Genomic DNA, 4714 nt, shown 5'->3' with positions numbered 1-4714 from the left:
GAAGAGAACAGGACGAGCGCTGAATATTGTCAACGGCGATTAAGAGCATGGATAAGGGCAGAGGCTATATAAACGCTCTTCCTTAAATAAATCCTGTTGAAAGTGCAGCGCTCATTGTCGACTGCGATCAATAGCATGGATAAGGGCAGAGGCTATATAAACGCTCTTCCTTGAATAAATCCTGTTGAAAGTGCAGCGCTCATTGTCAACTGCGACTGATAGCATGGATAAGGGCAGAGGCTATCTAAACGCTCTTCCTTGAATAAATCTTGTTGAAAGTGCGGCGCTTGTTCTGTTCCCTTACTCGTCCGTGTCGCCATTTTGCGCTCTCATGTCTTTCACGGATATGTTTATTACAGAGTGCACGCATTCAGAAAACTTTCAAAGGTGCGCAACACAAAGAGTCAGAACAGTCAAGATTTCGAAGTGTTAAGCTTTCGTTTTTGAGCACCTTTTGCTTGCACAAGACTGTCGTTCCTATTTTTACAATAGTTTTTCAGTAGAATGTTTGTTGCAGCGCTAAGAATGTGATGCAGGACCAAATGAGGACTATGACCGCTTTCGCATTCGTCGAAACTGTCACCGTCTTCTATCAGGTTGGTAGCCAGTGTGAAAAGGGCTTGCCTTTGGTTCGCAAGAGAATGGAAATGCACAGCATACTTTTCACTTCGCAGCTTGTCCAGGACGATTTCAGCAGTCATACAGCTGGAGGTTGGAGGAACTTGAGCCCTCCGCGATTCATGTTTGCTATAATTTCAGCATTCTCAATTATGATGTCTTCATCTTCTACTAAATTTGCTCGGCAAGCAGTGCATGCAGGTTTTTTAAGTGCTGCATGGGCGAAGTATCCGGTCACGTACGTTATAGCTGGCAGATTTTGTGAATTAATTTCGAAGTCCTTGTCATTTACGTCAATGTTGAACCTCTCTAGAATCGCCTAATCAATGCTGACAGCAGGTGCCCCTAAATCCATGCCTGGTAGCGCCGGGGCTCTTTGTAGGCGAAGCTCGGGTTCGGATTCGAAAACATGTCTGATGGACACGTGGTACTGCTACCCGGAAACCTGCCTATACTTGACAAATCTTTCCTCCAAGCAGTCTGTCTGGAACTTCCCTAGAAGTACGTAGTCAAATCCAAGGTCTTCAAGGCAATAGTTTGTTATCTTGACCAAGGCTTCCATAGTGAGACGCAAGTCACTGTGGGTCTCCCGAGTGAGAATTCCATTGTCAAACTTGAAATCTCACAGAGGTGAAGCCACTGCATGATTGTTTGGAGGAATTCAACTTGTGGACACAGCTTTTCTGTAATGGGAGCCTGCAGGTCATCACGAAGCCGGCGTCCTTTGCTGGGCGACTTCACATTAACAATCTTCCACCAGGTTTCGACAACCTTTAAAAATTCCGCTGTTCCAGGTGCATGTTGCAGTGCATAGCGTTGACCGCATGTTTCTAGAGCAGCAGCTATGGTTGATAGGTTGAACACTTTTAGTGCAAACTTCACATTTGGCCTTTTCATATTAAATGGATTTAGGGCCTTTGCTGACAATGTTGGAGCAGCCTTGATAAGGTGGCCTTCTTTTAGGTGAAGATCACGGAGGGTCTTGAACGAAGCAGTGATAATTTTTGGGTTGGAGTTCAAATTCATAAGTGAAGGAAAAAGCATGCATGTTCCATGGTTCTTTTGGTTGATCCAATTGTTCCGAATACATGTCAACAAGTGAACAAGGTCAATAACAGAAAAAGAGGACGAGTGGGATCCAATAGGTGAGGACAGGAGCTGCTGAATTTTGATGACAATTCAAACAGAGACATTGTTTTGCGATTGATAGAGTTGTTATCTATGATGATTGCAATGATGCGAAGCTCAACCTTTTCAAGCTCATTTATGATTCTGCGGAGCACAGTGTTCAGCCTTTAAGCATTGATTTGTTCAACTAGCAAAATGTGAACACTTTTTTGTGATGACAGGAGGCTTTGAGTCATAGACATGAGCAGTCTTTGCTGCATTTGAAGTGTTGCTGGCTGTTCCGACAATGGTGCCTCCTTTATAATCAAAATACGCCTGTAGATGGATCTCATCCACCATGAGAACCACTGACTTCTCATGATCCTTCATTATTATAATAATAATTTGTTTTGAGGGAAAGGAAATGGCGCAGTATGTCTCATATATCGTTGGACACCTGAACCGCGCCGTAAGGGAAGAGATAAAGGAGGGAGTGAAAGAAGAAAGGAAGACAGAGGTGCTGTAGTGGAGGGCTTCGGAATAATTTCGACAACTTGGGGATCTTTAACGTGCACTGACAACGCACAGCACACGGGCGCCTTAGCGTTTTTCCTCCATAAAAACGCAGCCGCCGCGGTCGGGTTCGAACTAGGGTACTCCGGATCAGTAGACGAGCGCCCTAATCACTGAGCCACCGCGGCGGGTTGCTCCTTCATTGCATTCGCGATCTTCGCATAAAGCAGGAAAGAAGCATCCTGCTGCTCAGCTGCTGGATTTATAACATATGCATTGCATACACGCCTGATCGTGGACTCAAGCGGCAATGTGAGACCTCCGTAGTTCCGAAAGTACCTATAAGCATGAGGAGGGATGGTAAATAGAAGGCTGGAAAATACCAACAGCTCTGAAGAGTAGCGGGGTGACTTGCTTAAAAGAGGACTTGATCCTTTAAAAATGCTAAAGCATCTTGCCGATCTTCGTCTTGCATTTCTTGATTTGTTGCGTCTTTAGAAAGAGATAGCACGAGCTTCAATGTGCCACCTGTCTTGTCTTTAGGTTTGCGGAAGGCAGGAGCCTTATCAGAGCTCTCAACGGCATCCAACAGACCTGTCAAGCATCGAATATCAATCACAGTTTTTTGAATGATCTCCACGCCATCAAGTTTGGTGACCTCGGCATCATGAAAATACAGCTTTAGAGAGAGATCCTCGACGACATTAACTGACTTTTTGATTGCTGGGGCACCATCTACAGTCAGATTGAGGAAGAGTATAAAGTCATGCTGGGAAACCACCGTCCAGAATTTGGAGACCTTGCTACATGTTATGCATTTCAAGAGCGCCTGAAGGTTGTCAATTTTGTTTCTGTCCTCTTCCGCCTGGTGTGCTTCAATAGACATCTTGATGGCATCCTGTAACGCAGCTGCCTCTCGGCGCGTCCTCTCTTCATCTGGGGCCCCTCGAGAAGTGCTTGCATTTAGGGCAGAAAGATATGCCGGGAAGTCTGGAAGTAGGCTTGGAACAGCATCAGGTCGTAACCGTACGAGCTTCAGAGCCACTTCAATTACTTTTCCGGTATTTTTATCTGTGTAGCTTGTTCTATTTACCATGTCGGACGGTTAAAAATGGCGCTCGCAGACCTGGGATCAGAAAACACAAAGACATTAAAATCTCTAGAACCTGAAGTTTAAAAATCAGACAGGTGCATGACAGTACGAGATAAATTTCTATAAATATCGAGTGAACTGAATGTCAGCAATACTATTTCGCTGCGACTTTACAGATTTACCCGGTCCAAAGGAGGCAGCACTACGGAATTATCTCGCAACATGCTGCCCGCAGCGTTTTCAATGCAACTGAGGGAGTAGTACTAACGACAGTTAGATTAATGTTTCCTTACCACCGACCGCTTTCCTGCAGTGAAGTCCGCACGGTGGATAGCTCTAATCCATTGAGCTCATCTTGCTTGGTCCGAAGGGAAGGTGAAGATTCGCACACTCTCACCACTATCATAGTTCCCGCGGCACCGCGGTACGCAGGAATGCCCAGGCATTATCGCAGCCTGCACACTGGACACACACTTCCCGGCACCGACGTATTTTTTTTGATAGCGTTGTTTATTGCCTCTGGGCATAAGAGGGGTTAGGAAGAAAAGAGAAAATAAAGTAAGGAAAAGAGTGGGTTGGTGTTAAATAAAGCAGGAAAGATGTGCCGATCTAATGAAGGCGAGAAGGGAACGGTGATGTGGCCCCTGCGTCCAATCAATGTATGAGGACGGGTTGTCTGGGTGAAGACCCGCTGCTGCCAGGTGGCGAATTCTAGTTGGCTTCAGTGCCGGGCAATCCCACAACAAGTGGTGAATGTCAGCTGCAGTGTCTTGTGAGTTGCAGACTGGACATCCTGGGCGGATATACAAGTGGCGAAATTGAGGCCACGTCGGAGTAACGGCAGGAGTGAGGGCAACTCCGACCCGGATCCTCCGGAGCACAACCTCCTCTGCACGGGTAAGACCGCGGGGGAGGGTTATTGCACACGGAGGGACGAGAGCATGTGAAATGCGCCGGAGGTGTTCCTTTCTTGTGAGTAGGAGGGTAGCATCATTCATAGTGAGGAATTGAGGCATTGACGTGGGTAGGGTTGGCCAGCGGGTTGCAGAATCTGCAGATCTTTGTGAATTGAGCAGGTCACGTGGGACCCACTCAATTCGAATGGCTTGCGGGATGCGAGCCGCCAGGCGATGTATATTCTGGCACAATTCTGGGCTGCGGCTGACGCGTCGGAGTAGACGAATTCCTTGAAGGGCTTCAGTACGGATGATAATGTGAGCTGTAAGGAGCAATGAAACTGCGACTACAGAGCGAAGCGCATCTTGTATAGCAAGCAGCTCAGCACACAAGGAAGTAGGGGGTTCCTCGAATCGAAACCTGGCCCTCTTGTTAAGTGCAGGCTGGCAGGGACAGTGAAGCGCTGTCGTCGTTATACAGCCCTGT

At 46.9% G+C, this 4714-nt stretch overlaps 2 pseudogenes; both read right to left on the bottom strand.

Moving 5' to 3' along the window:
- Positions 1-413: 413 nt before the first annotated feature.
- On the bottom strand, positions 414-1662 carry LOC144113269 (uncharacterized; annotated as a pseudogene).
- Positions 1663-2653: 991 nt separating this feature from the next.
- LOC144113261 (uncharacterized) lies at positions 2654-3777 on the bottom strand (annotated as a pseudogene).
- Positions 3778-4714: the final 937 nt, after the last annotated feature.

This window comes from Amblyomma americanum, chromosome 1 (assembly GCF_052857255.1).
Source record: "Amblyomma americanum isolate KBUSLIRL-KWMA chromosome 1, ASM5285725v1, whole genome shotgun sequence".
In the NCBI taxonomy this organism is placed as follows: domain Eukaryota; kingdom Metazoa; phylum Arthropoda; class Arachnida; order Ixodida; family Ixodidae; genus Amblyomma; species Amblyomma americanum.
The sequence above is the reverse complement of the archived record's forward strand: the minus strand, read 5'-3'. Positions and strand labels throughout refer to the sequence as shown.